Source organism: Chiroxiphia lanceolata, chromosome 11, assembly GCF_009829145.1.
Source record: "Chiroxiphia lanceolata isolate bChiLan1 chromosome 11, bChiLan1.pri, whole genome shotgun sequence".
Classification (NCBI taxonomy): Eukaryota; Metazoa; Chordata; class Aves; order Passeriformes; family Pipridae; genus Chiroxiphia; species Chiroxiphia lanceolata.
Genome location: NC_045647.1, coordinates 9,795,884 through 9,813,018, shown reverse-complemented (window position 1 = coordinate 9,813,018; position 17,135 = coordinate 9,795,884). Strand labels below are relative to the sequence as shown.

The 17,135-nt window shown below is 44.9% G+C and overlaps 1 protein-coding gene across 1 annotated transcript in view; it reads left to right on the top strand.

Moving 5' to 3' along the window:
* Window positions 1-94: 94 nt before the first annotated feature.
* The window catches only part of SETD5 (SET domain containing 5), a 65,135-nt gene continuing 48,094 nt past the window's right edge, over window positions 95-17,135 (top strand). The window contains exon 1 of the mRNA XM_032698852.1: window positions 95-180. The gene's annotated coding sequence lies outside the window, so the exon portion shown is untranslated. The remainder of the gene's footprint in view (window positions 181-17,135) is intronic.

Below are 17,135 nucleotides of genomic sequence, written 5' to 3'. Positions count from 1 at the left end.
CGCAGGGGATCCCCGTGCGCCCAGTGCCGTTTCCGCCCGGCCCGGGGAGAAGCCGCCGCTGCCGCCGGGGGAGGGGCCGCCGCCGCGGCCGAGCGCTCGCTGCCGCCGGCTGCCCGGGACACGCCGTGGCGCCGAGCCGGGCCTGGTGCCGCGTAGGGGCCCGGGGAACGGGCCGGCCAGGTAGGCGCGAGCGGACGGGAACCGGCCGTGCCCGGCGGCGGGAAGGGAACGCCGGGGTGGGCGGCGGGGCAGGCGGTCGCGGGGGGCTCCCGGCGCGGGCCGTAGCTCCGCGCTCCGCTCGGCGCTCCGCGCTGCCTCGGCGCCCTGGGCGGCAGCACCCCGCCGTGCCCCCGGGGGCCCGGCCCGGGCTGACCCGGCCCGGCGCGCTGCGCGGGCATCATGGCGGGCCCGGCGGAGCGCGGGCTCGGGCTGCTGGGGGCCGGTGCGGGGCCGGTGTAGGGCCGGGGCTGGGGTGGCCGTGGAGGTGGAGGCGAGCGCCGGGGAAGCCCCGCTGCAGCCCGGCCTCCACCGCTCCCCCTCGTCCCCTCATTGTCCCGCGGGGCCGCGGGGGTCGTTGTCCGTCCAGGGGCAGCCCTCTCCGGGCCGCCGCTGCCCGCCCCCGCCGCCGGCCCCTCCGTGTCTCGGGGGAGGCGGCGTTTGACCTGCATTTTCTGCTTTCTCATGGTGCCCGTGCGGCGCCTTTCCCCCGTAACTCGGCGCTCCCGGCGCCGGCGGCTGCAGCGCGGATTCTCCCGCATTTCCTCGCCCGTCACCGCGGGGTGCGGGGGGGTTCCCCGCCGCCCTGCCCGCGCCCCGGCCACCTCCCACCCCCGCCGGCACCGGCAAGGTCACTGCCGGCCGGCGGCTCGTCCTTGGGTGCCGGTGACCGGAGTTCACCGTCGGGACGGGCGGGGAAGCGGCGCCGAGCACCGTCTGGCCGTGCCAGGGGGAGGGAGGGCGGCGAGGCCGCGTGTGGCCCGGGGGGAGCGGGGAAACGGGTGTCGCAGCGAGGGGGGTTCGCAGCCTCTTCCCGGCCGCATCCCCGCGCTCCTCCGACACCAGCTGAGATCCTGGGGGTTCTCTTTACGGGGGTGAGCGGGGTGTTCTGCGGGTCTGGAGAGGGCACGGGGCGCTGCAGGGCTGCGGTGGCTGCTGCGGGCTCGGGCCATGATGTAATGGGAGCGCTGGGGGCACGGCGGGGGCGAGGGGGCGAATCCCTCTCCTTGGGCGAAGGATGCAGCTGAGCCTCGTAGAACTTGACGTTGGTGTGCTGGTACATCACGGATTTCAGGCGGCTGCCCCCACCCCGGCTGGGTGTTGGTGCCAGAAACCCAAATCCAGAAAAGGAATTTCTTATTTCTTCAATAATCAGAGATTCCTCTTTTCACTTGTATAGGAAATACTAGGATTTCTTTTTTTCTGCTTCTTGTGGTTGACCTAGGAAGTCATCTTGTCGCCAGCCTTCTGGGGTTTTTTTTTGCTGTAAGGTGCAGGGAGGAGGGTGTTGCTGTGCTCTGGATCCTGTGGGTAAGCGTTGAAGGCAGTGACAGCAGCTGCTGTTGGCTGTGGAGCTCTGGTTGCTATGAGAGAAGCTTCAGTAGACTTGGCTGCTATCTCCAGGGAAGGACAGCAGAGCAGCCTCCATTAGTGTGGTGGTGGAGGGATGGCTGGCTCACGTTCAGCAAAGGGCTTTACTTTTCAGGCCGTTTCCACAGGCCCAAAGCAGAAGCAGGGGTATATTTTGGTCTAGTGGGACAAAAACCTCCAAGGTGGGTTTTGTCACTGTTCTGGAGTTAATGGAATTGCATTAAAGTGTGGGCTGAAAACCCCAAGTTACCCTTTCCACATATTTTGGTCTGTGTGAAAAGTAGGACAGCGAGAATTGATATGATCTTCCTGTGAAGTGAAGGCTGCAGTCGTGTCTCTTTTGAACTCCAGCCTCCTTCTCAGCCAGTAACAGAGCCAGATGCTTTTCTTATTGTTTGTATGTCTCCTTCCTCCCCTTCCATCGCCTGGGCCCCACTTGCCTTATTGACTGGAATTTCTGCTGTGTGCAGTGGGTGTGTGCAGCAGACACCAGCCTGCTAGTGCTGAGGAGGGATTTTCCATTCACAGACCAGGGAACAGTCAAAATAAAGGCCAGGCTCAACTTTGGGACTGGAAACAGAAAGTGGGGAGAAGAGTTTCCCTCTGCTGCATAGTGAAATCTATTCTCTGTGCTTCTTATATGCTTGTATGTCAAAATGTACAGAAAATGGTGCTCTGCTGTGGAATAGGAAGGTGAAACTCCTGTGAATAATGGGAAAGATTCCTCCCTTTCGGTTGACTCAAATGCTTGATGAAGGAACAGTTTGCAGGAGGCCATTTTTGACGTGACTCTGTATTGTGGAATCTGCCAGCTCCCATCCACACTCTGTCTGCCTGACTGCAATAGCTTCCTTTTTTTTTTTTTTTTTTTTTTTTTAAAGGAAGAATGAGTGCCTTTCTTATCTGCTTAACTAACCATTTGGCACTGGCCACTGTCTGTATGATATTGTGTTGTTGAGCTGGAGCTATCAGCATATTCCAGTGCAGTTTGTTAGAGATGAAACTGTTAGTTGAGGTATGCAGCATGGGAATACATTAGCATTAGAAAACACTGCCATCTCTGTAAACTAACACCTATCGTGGGGAGCCCCTTGCCCTGGCCCGGGTTACCCAACTCGGAATTACTGTGAGCTTGAAGCAAAAATTCCAGGACAGAATAATGTGAGAGAGATTAAAATATGCCCTTAAATCCGCTTGACTGGCAGCAATCATGTGGTAAATGCCAGACTCTGAGTAGCTTTTATATTTGAGGATCTGTAGCACCCAAATTGTTTCACAGGGTGAGGTGAGCAACTTCTAACTCCTAAAATGCTTCAGTCTTTGGGGCTGAAGGTGTCATTTGCTGCCTAACATGAAGCGATATAACAGTAGTGAACTCTGGATGTTGTGAGTGTGAAAACTAGCTCCTCGGTTTAATGAAATACAGAAAGTGATCTTCATGGCCCCTTAGTCTTTGTTTACAGTCTCTCTGTAGGTTGTTTACAGTCTCTCTGTATGTTATAATGGGGAATTCGTCTGCTGCCTCACATTCTGCTGGATAACTGGCACCGTTTTGACAAGGCCCTGGCTCTTCGTTTTACTGTCATATCCCAAGTGACCTGAAAGTAATATTCCTTAGCTAATGTTGTCTGCGATTTTCCCACTGCAAGGTGGGGTGATGAAATCCCATGTACATTTAAATCGCTTTTTAGAAAGAGGCTCAGTTACAGCCAGATCTTATTTTGAAAACTAATAGGTCAAAGTTGAAAAAAAAACATGCAGAAAAGAAACGGTGTTGAACTGGCATCTTAGAACATGCAAAAGTTTGTGCTCTTTTTCTGGGGGGATAAAACCAACTAGCAATCATTGATTTAAATTTTCCAAATGTTCCCTGAAGTAAAAAAAAAAAAAAAACCAAAACAAAAACCAAAAACCAACGTTTTTAATTCAAACTTCCAGGTGCAAAGTGTGCAAGGGAAAATTGAATGTGTGATGTCTCAGCCATGTAACTTATTAGTCTATGCTTTCTCCCATTTTGGATGAGCAGACTTTTACAAACTTGTATTGAATGATGTGATGAGATAAAAACGTTTCTATCTATTCTGGCAATACTAAAACAAACATAATGAGTGTTCAGAGGTTTGAAAATTCAAAAATCATTGTTCTCATGGCATTACTGCTGTATTACAAAAGCACATTTGTGTTTTTACTCCCGTGCTGCTTGTGTGTGTAACTCTGAAATTTTCTCAATGTAATCTTGTGTTATGTGCAGCGTATGAGAGAGATTGCAATAGGCAAAGTGTTCTTTATTTGTACAACATGTAGTAGTAGTGCTTCGGTTGAAAGCATTAAACGTGTGCTTAAATGTAGAGCATGTGAGCTGTTAAGTCTCAGTTGCCCCTATGAAACTTAAGCTGCTGTTTGATTTTAAAATAAAGACTTTGTTGCATTTTACTTGTCTATTTAGTTTTTTTTTTCCTCTTCCAAATTAAAAGAAAAATAGCTGTGGATATTACAGCTGTTACAGATTCTACAGCCAGTCCTTGGCTCCCATGACGGACTTGTGGCAAGAGTTAGTGCACAGTAAGTTTGCACTTACATTGTTAGGGCTGGGTTTGTATAAATCTGGCTTAAGCTAAACCTTTTGCTTATTTTGATCATGGAAAAAGCCCCAATGCAGCAAGAGTTCAACATCTTGAAACTGTGGGAGCTGAGACTTTTTTTTTTTTCCCCCCACTTTTTCCTCTTAATTCCTTATTGAAGTTGCTGGGGGGTTCTTGTATTTTTTTTCCACGGGATTTGCTTTTTTGGTGGCAATTTTCCAGTATTCCTGTAGCAAATCAGCTGAGCTGTGGCCCCTGTCCCTGCTGAGCAGGGAGAATGTGCAGTGCTCCAGGCCTCCCTGCTGAGCTCACACAGGGGTGGGACTTGCTAAGCTGCTGAAATCGCAGCTAATGCCCAATGAGCATGCTGAGAAACAGTTTTTCAACTGCTCCTAGTTTAAATTTTTTTTTCTTCTATAATTAGCAAAGATGCTCTTTGTCTTGAAGGATGATCTGCAGGACAAATCAGGAGGTTCTGGTTCATTGTGCCCCTTCCCCCCTGTCTGAGCTAGTGGTGAAGTATTATTTTCCTGTAACAAAAATAGCTAAAGGGATTTTTCCCTCACTTCAACCGATGAGTCTGAACTTGAAAAGCTCTAGCCCAGAAAAAGAAATCTTCAGTGAACAATAGCCTTACTGCTGGTTTTTGTTGCCACAAGCCCTATAGGAGCATCAATACTGTTGTTTGAATGCTAAATCTGCAACATTCTGATCCTTAAGTCTAATTTAAATCCTGAAACAAGTAGAACAAACAAATTATATTTTAAATAATATATTTGAGAAAGAAAATCTTTCTTAGTGAGTTTTATTTTCCTCCTGACAAACACACACAAACCCCAATTATTTTAATGAGCAATATGGGAAATATTCAGGAAAGTGTACTGATGTGCTCAGACGCAAAGGTGGAAAAATGTGGGAGGACTTGTCAGCAGTTTGAGTGGCAAGCTCTTAGTGAGCGGGAGAAGTAATTTGTGGTCAGGAATCTAATAGTCCCACATTCACCAAACATGAAGAAAAAAGGGGAACGAAGAGAGAGGAACACAGAAGAGTAACATTGAGAAATAGTCAGGAATTCAGATTTTAGAGTGAAGTTCAGAAATGATCTGTTGTTTATGCTAAAGTTTAATCCTTATAAACTCGATAACGTAGACAGGTCCTGCATTCCTCGCTGAGGGTCACGGAAGGGCTAAGTTTAGCAAAGGGGAGGTATCTCAAACACTTGGATCTGTGCAGTTTTCAAGGCAGCAAACTTTTTTTTGTTTTTTTTCAACGTGTTCTAAACAATCTTAGTTGGTTTTTTTTTCACTTACAAGCAGCCTTTTGAGGCAGATTGTGAGTTAGCTTTAAAACCAAAATGTTCAAGCCCTAAAATATTTCAAAGTAATTTCATAGTAGAAAGGTCACAGTGCTTTTGATGTGTTCATATTTAGAGCATGATTACAATTGCAATCATACACATTGACAAGAAGATATTGTCTGGATTTGGTAGCTGCTCATTTTGTGACTCAGGCTTATTCCTGTTGTCCTCCCAGAGCTCATACCAGGGTTTTCTTCTGCAGCCTTGTTGATTTACGGGACAAAATGTTTTCAGTGACTGTGCCAACAGCCCAGAAAACAGTTTGACGTTCTGATACTGAGAAGAATCCTCTTGACTTTGAAGTGAGCAGTTTGAAATGGGAGTTGTTGATAGGGAAGGAGTGTGAGACCCTGCCATCAAAATTATTAACAGAATGTGCCTGTTGCTGCTGATTCAGTAATAGAGAAAAAAAAAAAGTCAGGATGCGGCTTGGAGTTTTAGTTTGTGGATGTCAGATAATGCAGTCTCTTGGTTTTACACAGACTTTGAATCATGAAAATAAGTGGCTGGAGGTTTTTTGAGGATTGTGTTGATGGTAATATTTGGATAAGGAAGCCCACATATGACAGTGTTGCTCACTGTAAGGCAGAAAGTCACATCTTTCTTCTGGGAGCAAAATATGGAAGCTGCAGAGGTTGTAAGTGGTGGGAGGATGGGACCAGGAAGACTGAGACTTCTCATCACAGCTCCAGGTAGTGCAGAGAATAGGAGCAGAGGAGTATTTTTCAGTGTAGTCCTGTTTCCCAGCACTGCCTCTGCCCAAATGACACCTTTCTGGGAATCCTGTCAGTTGGACTCTAGGACTGGTAACCTTGCAACATGCTGGTGAGGAAACTGCTCCCAAGGAGCAATTCTCAAATGTTTTATGAGAGAGAGTGAGGAGATGAGAACGTATCCTTGCTTGTAGGCAGGAAGGAATACACTGGGAACAGTCTGAGAACCAGTGATTTGGGAAACTGAAGTGCCCTTGGGGTTCAACGTGGAGCCCTTAAAATAGCATGTCTCAACCTGAGCTGCACTATCAATTTATAGATACTTGGAAGAGTATATGAGCCTTTTGCATGTGGCCTTTAACTAAAGACACTAAAACAAATTATTTCCTGTGTTTCTGTGGCATTAAGTTGGAATAAGTTATAATCATGCTACAAGAATGCTTTCAGTAATGTGGCTGTAGATTAACTTTTGCCACAGCAAAGATCTGGAAGCTTCCTGTATAAATACAGCTAAAGTGAACCTTTGAAGAAAAGATGATTGCTTGATCGAGTTAAGTAGGCTCTGCTTGACTGTAGAGGAGACTGGCTTGCTGGTTCAAAGTTCTCTTACAGTTTCATGAATTTCAAGGATGTTGGGGTTCAAGATGGCCTGGAAGTTAAGAGGGAACAAGGATACTTGTAGGGTGAAAGTCAGGTTCTGAGCTTGCCACAGACTCACTTTGTTGTGCAGTTCTTCTAATTTCCACCCCAGGGTTTGCTTGTATATGGAAATTTGTGTGTTAAACTGGAATGGGTGTTTGTGACGCTGTATATTCATTGTACAGCTTTGTGCAGGTTTTTGGTGCACAGCAGCGTTTCATGGCAATTCCAGCTGACAGTCCTGCTCTTCACACCATCGCTTTTGCCTCTGTTCTGGCCCACACCTACCCCAGAAGTGAACTATTCAGGATGGCTACCATACAGAAAACAAATGCATTTCATTTTTGGAAGGAAGAGTTTTCTTCTGGCTTCTGCTGGAACGACTGTGGGGTCAGGTTAGCACCAGTGCAGGGAGGGATGGGAGGCTGCACTGAAGCTGTGCCAGCTGAAGTCAGCTTGAAACTATTGCAGAACTGCACCCTGCAAGCGAGGTTACTCCGGGTGAAGTTACACGAGACAGCTGAGCACATCCAACAGCTCTGCTGCTGAATGGGGGAAGTTTTGTTCCCCCTTGCTCTCCCACCCAACGGGGAGTTCTGCCTTTTCTGTTTGCCTTCTCTGGTTCCTGCTGGATTCCTTTTCTGAACTCCTTCAGCTTGCTAACCCAGCAGAAAGCTGTCTTGGGGTTATTTTATGTTTTGGTTTTTGCTGGATTATTTTTTCGCCAAGATAGTGAACTGAATTGGCTCACTGAGAGATTTGTCAGGCATCCAGAGCCCTCACAAAATAAATAGGGGGGAGCATATGGGTGGAAGTGCAGAGGATGTGGTGGGGACCAGAGAAGGGGAGCAGGGTCTCCGCCTTTCAGTGCCACACCCAGTTTGGCCAGCTCAGGCTGTCCCCCTGTAACTTCTCACTCCTCTTAAAGGAGAGTGAGCCACCATCCACTGCGTGCTGACAAATCTGTGCTGTACTTTGGGTTTGTGCCCTTGGTTGCTGTGCATGGAGTGCTTTCTTTAGACAAACCTTTAGTTCCTCCCTTGAAAATCGGCAGTGTAGTCTTGCCTTCATCTGCTCTCATTTGCTTGAGAAGCTTGCCAGATGTGAGTTTTAACGTAGGCTTGATCTGTGATGGTAGAGAAAGTGTCACAGCCTAAGCATGGTGCTTAATTGTTTCAAAATAGCAAATTCTGGTAGGTATACTTTTGCAGAAGGTCAGTACAGCAAAAAGTTAATTACTATAAAAATATTACAAATCTGTGTAAGTAAATGCACCAGACCATGTTCCTTATCCTTTTTTTTTTTTTTTTACCCGGTAATTAGAAAGTCTTTATTTTGCATTTACTTGACAGTCATTATGGCTTATGAGATACCAAGACGTGCAAAAATTTACTGAAGATATGCTGTCAGTTAAATGTATTAAAAAACCATGATACGAATTTCACAGAACTATATAAAATTATATATAGTATGACTGAAACAACACAAAAAATTTATTCAGCCAAGGCCAGTTGCAGCAGAAATTTGAATCCTATTTCTTTAATATGGAAAACTTGGTTATAGCAGCATATATTTGAAATAAAGCAATTGTCAGTGTAGTGCAGATCCCAGTGTGTGCTGCTCTGTCTGCTCACTGTGAGCTGAGGCTTTGTTTCATACCTAGTGAGACTATTTGGTCTAATAGAACTTGAGGCAGCATTTTGTCTATTTGTGTTTGAATAAAGTTATTTAAATGTTAGCATGTCATGACATCTCCAAATGCGTATTGCTGTGCGAAAAAATTTGTGATGGGTGTGAGCAGTATGTCTCATAAGCAGGAAATCTCATCTGTTGTGAGGGTAATCTTTTGTTTAATGAAAACCTTTGCAAGTGGCCCCAAACCAATCGCTTCTCCATAAGGGAACCAAGCAGTGTATGTGCTGTCTTACCTTCACAGCTGACAGCAGTTGTTCTGACTTTGCAGGATGGCAGTTGAACACCCAGGTGAGCAGCGGGGTGATGTGTAGGAAGAGTTCCTGTGGACTCCACTTGAACAGTTGTGTTCGCCCCCCCCCCACATAAACACCTAGGGTTGGAACACATCCTTTATCTGATGGTGGCTGGGCAGAAGGTGGAAAGTTTTACTGAGACGTTGCATTTTGGGGTATGCCATCCCAAATCTGTCTCTTTAGATACGTGACTTATCGTTAGGAAGATCTCTGCTGAGGTTAAAACTGTGACTTGTGGGATATGTGAAGGAAATACCTTAATGCTGCCCTGCAGTGGTCCTGTTTGGAGGGGCTGTTCTTGAGTTCTCTGCCTGAGGTGGGAGGCACTGGGATGCCCAAGTCCCAGGCTTATGGCATTCTTTTACATGCCTACGGAAATCACCATTAGTGCTGCTAAAAGACTGGTGCTTGTTACCTTTCCAGCTTAGCTCCTGAAACACTTGGAGCACGGTGTGTGTCAGTTGGAGGAAGTCAGGAAGCTGAGCACAGAAGTGCTTAAATCTGACAGCACAAGTCCACTCTTTGGTGGATTCTCTTTGGCCGCTGCAGGTTCAGAGTATCCTTCAGGAACCATTCAAATACAGAATTTGTAAGAAGATGAAAAATTCAGAAACTGGGAAAAGATTTTTGCCTCAAGCTACCAGGGAACATAAGAGTTGAAATTGATGCGTCACAGTTCCTGTTTCCTGCTCCTGCATTTCTAAGTCTTACATACGCAGACAGAAGTAATAAATTAATAAAGAATAAAGCACTAGCATGTTCTAAAAGTGAGGCTATACAGTGAAACCTGCAGTCATTAGTTAGGCCTTTCTTGGGTGCAGCTTGGGACTGTCAGCTTGAAACAGGTCAGCAGAAATTTGTTGAATCACATGGAGAAGAGGATCTCAGGGAGAATGAAATTGGCATGTCCAAATGCTGATGTAACTTCTCTGTTTTTTGCAGAACTGTATGAAAATGTAACCAGGATCCTCTTGGTGAAATCCCTTGACTGAAAAATCTTTTTTCTTTTTTTTTTTTAAAACCATGCCACACAGCAGAGATAGGTGGGGTGATTTAGGAGCAGGCTGTTCTTGTAAGCAAAGTTTGTAGCTTTCTGTTGCTCTTCCAGTGTCAGAGTTTAGGCGTCACTCCTTTGTCTGAGTAATAGTGAAACAGTCTGTTCCCATGAGTGTCACTGTGTTGGGGTAACACTTGCAAGGAATTCTAAAATTTTAAGTTCTATATGAAGAGCAAGTTGTGAAGGAGGAAATAAATGGCCTTGACACATATTTAAAAATTGATGGAAACTTTTTTCTGACATTGTTAAGAGAGAGATGGTTGTTACTGAAATGGTGTGTGAGTGTAAAATGTAAAAATTCATCTTGAACAATGGGAGTTTCTATGGAATTCTGTTAGTATTGAAAAGGTGTGATTTAGCTTAGGTTAAAATCTCTCCAGTTAGACTGATCACTGCTGGTTTTGGGAGTCTGCTTCTCACCTGGGATATGTGCATGGGCTCTTAGCCTTTACTGACCAGGAACGAAATGTGAAATGGTGACTGAAATTTTTTTCAGGTGCTTTGCTCCCCCACTCCCTCTGAAAGTCCATGCAATGCTACCAGGACAGTGTGTCCCCACTCCTGTTCTGCTCAGAGCTAGATTTAGCCCTAGCTTTCATGTCTAGAAACACTGTGTGTGACATCTCAGGAGTGGTATTCTGATTTTACTGATAGGAAAATTAAGACACAAAAAAGGAATTAGCTTGCGTAGGACATATTATAGGCAGTGTGGAGGTAAAACATGCTAGGGTTGGGGGGGTTTTTCTTGGCTTCTGGTCTAGTGGTGCAAATTGCTTCTCTTGGACTGTTTTAGGTAGCTCTCTCACCCACACCAGTTCTCACCTCTGCCCACATGTCCATGTTCTATGTTGCTTCTGTCTGTATTTTCAGTTCCTTTCAGTAAAGCCATTGGTGACTTTAATACTGCTGTTAGTAGGTGTGATGGGGAGTGCATTATGTAGTGGGTACAGGTGAAAACATCTCCTGTGTGAGCTGATGATGGGAAAGCTGTGGTAGTATGAGCCAGGGAATTTTTCCTGCTTGTTTTCACTAGCTTTGTAATGCTACAAGGTAGTTTGGGTTATGAACAATGCTGCTACTGATTTGTAGCCATCAGGACTGATAAGCTATGTGAAGGGGCCTTCACAGTATTTTGGCAAACTGCGTTTGGATGTTTAGTGCACACAAAATCTCCCTGCATTATTCAGGAAGATAATTCCTGTCTGTGCTGTTTTCCTCCTGCGTTGAGATCATTCTCCTATCCAACCGTTACCCAGCTGAGGTCTTGATAGTTCTCAGTTTTTCCATAATGACAAAATCAAATTAGCCCTACGATGAGTGGTGCATGTGAAATTCCTTTCGGTTAAAGCACATTGCCCTGAATATTTCCTGGCTATTTCTTGGGGAGAATTCAGCATCTTGTGTTTGAAAGAGAAAGGCGAAAAGATGCAGATGAGGAAATGCTGTTGCTTAAGGTACAAGGGAGGAACGCATAGCTTGTTTCTAGAACATAATCTGTCCAGCTGTGACTTAGTCATCTTCAGTCTTATATAAAATGCGTCCAATCTAAATAGTTGAGCATCTCCCTCCTGAATGCGGCAAACCAGCGTCTTTTATGCTTATGTGAAGCTGTAACAGGCGCAAGCCATCATCTTAGGAGTACCTTCATACTTGTGAACCTGCTGCATCCATCATACTGTCAAGCCTCATTTACTCATGTGATGGGATTTTTTTTATTTTATTCTGTTCCACGTTTTTTTTCAAGCTTAAAGAGATTCCTTGCTGTTGGCAGGGAATACAGCACTAATAATTCCAGACAGGAGAGCAGAGAACGTAACGTGAGAACAAGAGTGACTCTCCCGAATCAGACTGAAGGTTTCGTTCATCTCTCACAGGGCCAAAAATTGATGTTTGAGGAAGAATGTAAGGTGAGGAGATCAGAGGATCTTGGCTAACATCTCTAATTTCAGTGTAGTAGTTCATGCTGTTACATTACATCCAGCCCTGCTCTAAGTCCCTTTGATTTCACATAGCTATTCTTTAAGGAAGGGGGGATAACTTGACTGTTATGACAAGCTTTTATATGGATAAGTGTATGTCCACATTAGTCTTTTGTTTATATAATTATGGAGGTTTTGGAGGGGTGGGGGAGATTTCTGTTAGTGACAAGCAGGAACTTGTAGGCTTTGTAGGGACTGGCATGTGTGAGTTAAGATGCTCTGTGCTAGTTCAGGGATGATGGACAGCCTTGTTTGGGTAGTCAAGGAAACTGATGCCGTGAGTGTGTTGTTAAATAAATGTATTGATAAAGAGAGGTGCTGATAAATCTTACCACTGTGGACATGGAAGATAACATTTAAAATTCTATCAATACATTTGCCACTAATACATGTTTCATGAAACTGGGGAAGCTGGCGTCTTCAGTCACATATATGCAGTGGAAAAACAGTCTCCTTTGGAGGAGCACTTAAAGCTGAGCTTCACTTGGGTAATATGAAGCACTCTTCAAAGGCTTCTGAGAAAGTGTTTGATGTAGTTTTAGTTCTAAAAGAAGTTTTACACTTTTTTCCATAAGAGCTACAAATGTACTGTGCTCACTGTGAGGACTGAATGGCTTGGGTTGATGCTGCCCGGGGACCTCTAGGCTGCAGCCTGTGGCATGATTTTAAATTCCCCCCAAAGAATTGAGGTAAATCTATACACTGTTTTTTAGGCTGTGCTTGACAAACATGGCCTAGCTCACTTGTAAGCTGCAGTGCCAAGTGTAAAAATGACTAGGTGAGATTTTCCAGTCTTTGTTAGGTGGAAAGTCAGATCACCAGAAGGTTATTTTTGGCCTTAAAATACATAGTTACGCAAAGACTTAGTGGCCCTGGAGAAGAAATGAGCAATGCCCTGAGCAACTGATCCAAGTTGGCCCTGCTTTGGGGGGAGGGAAGACTGTTTCAATCAGTTTAACCTTCAGGGATCCCTTTAAACCTGGATTATTCTGTGGTTCAGTGGAAGTTGGACTGGATGTAGGAGGTGTGGGGGACATGCCTGTTTTGGGTGGAGAGGCCAAGAGGTAGGAGGAGGAAGGGAGCATACTCTGATACTGGAAATGGTTGTGCTGGAGAAATTGCATTAACATGGAGACCTAAAATATCTGAGACTGGAACTTGGCAAGGACACACCTAGCTTTATAGAAGGTTGTGGGATGAAATCAGATTTTAATTTGCTGCTGTTCAGATTCTTTTTATCTGGATAGCATAAAAGATTTGATGATTCTTCATCAGAGATACACTAGTGGGATTATAAAGCATGTTTAGGGATCTCTGAATTGTTTTGTCACATTTCAACAAAAGATATGAATCCATCCAGTTGCAAGGTGATGCATTTGTTAGCAAAACTGCAAACCCACCTATAAATTGGGAAACAGCGTTTTGGAAAGCAGTAGCTCAAAGGGCTTTAAGGTCTTTAAAGCTAGTTGCCTTTACATTGTACTTGGGCCATTATTTTATTTAAAAAGGTTAATGTGATTCTTGAGCATATTGGGGAGGAAAAAAAAAGTGGGGGAAAGGAATGTGAAGCAAAAATAAGTAATGTTATAAACACAGCAGTGTTGAGACTGATACTGGAATTGAATTTTGGTTTCCATGCTTCAAGAAGAATGCCAGTGTATTTGGAGAGAATTCAAAGGACAGCTGCAGAAATGATCCAGGGACTGGAAAATAAGCCTCATGATGTGAGGTTTAAAGGAGCTCAACTTACTCAGCTTGTTGAAAAGACAGTTGAGAGAGGACTTGATCTTTCTCTAAAAGGACTTGTAAGATTTGCTGACAAAGGCATAGCAATATCAACTGAGGTTAGACAAATTCAATTTTGAAGTACAGTTTCATAGCAATGATAATAATTAAACATTGGAATTGTTTAAAGGGAAAGGGAAAGTAACAAATGTTCATTTTTGTCTTTTAAAATAGGCCCAACTTGCTTCTTTCTGGAGAAAATATATTGTGATTTTTTTTTTTAATGATGATAATACTCCTTTCCTGACACTGGAGTTTATTTAAAGGTTTCATGCCATGATCAGTTGGTGCAAGTTCAGATACATGAAATTGCAGTCACAGCCAAGATCGTGAAATTAAGATGAATTTAGAGGAGAAATAGTTAAGCTGGTGCTAAAAGACTGCCTTGCATAACACACATAAGATGTGAAGGGAACTCTGAAATTTAATGCTTTGTGGCTTGCATCATTGGAACTCAGTTCTTTCCCATACTGTGTTGCTTCAGATGTTTTAAGATATGGTTAAGGCTTTCTGAAAGCCCCTACAGAGAAGCCCTGATGTAACTGTGTACAGTCACTGTATTCAGATGAGCATTCCCGAATTCCAGATGACCACAGCAGAAGTCTGTAAATCTTTTTCATCCTTTTTTAGAAACAGTATGAAAAAAAATGGCACAATGGCAATATGATTACAATTCTTCTGAGAGGCAGAGTAAGCACAAGCTCTCCTGGTAGGGTTCGTTCTTAAGTGAATGTAGGATATTCTCTCTCTCTCAAGTTAACTGGATTTAGTCAGAAAGTTTATTCACATTTGAAACAATTCTAAATAATTCTCAGAAGTAGAGTTCTAATGGTGTTTTTTTGCTGGTTTTCACGCCATCTCGATGAGAGTACTTCAGCAATTTCACTTGTCCTTCACTTTGTAAATTCACCTGGGGAACTGAGTGACTCAGTTTGGTAATGGCTCTAGATCGTGCTTCTACTTTTTATTTGCATTTGTCCATTCCACCACTCCCTTGGTGGCTGCCAAGTTTCTATATTTCCATAGATTACCTTGTTCCAGATGCCTTTGCAGACATGCAGAGCTCTTAAATTCCCTTCTGGTAGCTCTCAGAATCTGCTGCTTTGTGCAGGTGGAGCTGTCCCGGCCGGTCCTGCCTGTGTGAATGCTCGTCCTTGCCTATGCAGAGGAAGATGTGGAGCTACTCGGGCTGCTCTCTTCTCCTGTGAGGCTGCATTCCTGCCACTCCTCTCCTCCTCTCCTCCTCCAGGTCCGGCCAGGGAGGAGCCCCACTGCTGTCACCTCTGCAGCTGTGCAGTAAGAAAATGCTTCTGTGTCCTGTGGAAGAAGAGGAAGCTCAAAACTCTGTAGCTTTTTGAAAGTTGAATCTTATCAAGTTGTCACATAAATTGTGCTGGTTCTGAGGTGGGAAAATAGTTGTCTGGCAGCTGCGAGTTTCCTTGCTCAGGGCTAAAGGGATAGCAAAACTGCAGAAACGTGTTGGGGCACTACACAGCAAAGCAAAGGCCTCCAGCTTCGAGATCGAGCGCAGCAACCCCTGCTACTCACCTTGTCCAGACAGCCCTATCTGCCTTAACCTGCAGGAGCGACTCACAGGAAGTGCTGCACTCAAAAGAGGTTGTGAAGGCTTAGTTTAGAAGTAAAGAAATCTCCCCCTTCCTTGCCTTCTCTCTTGCCTGTGTCATTGTCCCCCTCTCCCCAGCACTGAGAGGCTGGTGGAGATGACCTGCAGGAGGAGGGCTGTGAGTCTGTTCAGCAACTCTTGCATTTCAGCCTCTTAAGTTTCATAATGTGGTTGTACATACATATGCTTAGTTGCATTTATGATAATCACGAAAAATGTCCTGAATGTATTCCTCTGCTCATAATTCAACATTCAAAAAAGCCACTGATGGAGGTAGCAGATAGCATTACACAGATGTGTTACAGAACTACTCACTCAGCATCACTTTCCTGTGAGCTCTACGTGAGCACCCTTGGCCAACTGTTTGATGTCAGTACTCCTGTGTTACCACCCACAAGCAGTTAAGGTGGTTGGTGGTGTGCTGTGCACTCAGAGAAGCTCTTCTCAGAGGAAGTATTACTAATTTATCTTCAAGTCATCAGAAAGAAATCAGGTTTAAGTGACTTTTGTCTTTATTCAGTCACTGGTTGCAGATTTTTGACTGCTAATTTCTGCTCATCTGCATTTACTCTGAAAATGTGTTCCACTGGATTATCCGCTTTTAATCTCGTTAATAAAAAAATGGGCTATTCAAAAAAGTGACCGTGGCTCTCAGCACTGTCTGTCCCACTGAGCTTTGCATTTCCTGCCAGCAGTTAGGAATTAGGTATTTGGGAGCTTCCTGAATAAGTGTTACACTTTCCTCTCTGTGGTTGTAAGAGCAAGTCTTTGATTATCTTTTGTTTTATCAAAAACTTATCCAAAGATCTTACCAAAATTTATATTCCTTAAAGCTTGGTGGGCCAATGTATTATTGGCTGGTGGTTTATTTTGTAAATCTGAATAGTAGGTGAACATCTACCGTACGCAGAGGATCCAACATGTAGAGCTGGGACATGCCATGGTGACATAGTAGTACTTGCATTTTGGGATCAGTGCATATCTTACCAGTGCCAAAATACAATATAATGTGAGATGCAAGTAAGCCAGAAAAGTAAAGAACATTTCTTGGACGTAATTCAGCATCATCAAGCAGTTGGAATGCCCGGAAGGGGAACTAAGGCTTTTTGGCTGATACGCTGCCTTTGGGCCTTCATGGTTGCTCTCCACCACTGTCCTACTGACTCAGTCTAACAGGTTTTATGCTGGGAAAAACACATCTGCAGGAAATGTGTGAATTTTTTATGGGTCCCAGAACCATCTTAGATGACCAAGTGTGCCACTGGGTACAGGTGCCTGGGCAAATGCAACAGTTGGTAATGTTTCCAAGATGTTTCCTACAGAAGGGCTGTGGTGGGGCAGTGCAGCAGGCTGAGCTTTGAAACCTGTCACAGTGCTGGAAGATTGCTGAAATCCTGTAAAATTCACTGAATTTTAATGCTTAATAGTGATTATGTAGCTGACTCCTGCTGTGTGTGGCACAGGTTGCAGGTGTTTTTGTAGCCCAGTTTCCCACTTGAGGCACATGGGACAAACCAGTGTTTGTTGGAACGTGGCACAAGAGCATTACATAAGCCTGGAATAACTTCCTTACAACACGAAAAAAAATGTATTTGCATGATCTCGAACCCGGGTGCAAGGCTGCAAAACTTGCCAGTCACAAACCACGGAGGCCAGGCTGGAGCCAGGAGGGCACTCGGTGATGGTTTGGGCAGGGGGGGAAGGGTCAAAACGAGTCCTGTAATGGAAAGCAAGGCTGAACCTTCGCGTGGGAGCTGCGGCTCCATAATTGCCACACTGTGTGATGTTGCCATGGCTGCCCGGGCAGTCCCTGCGTGGTTTCCT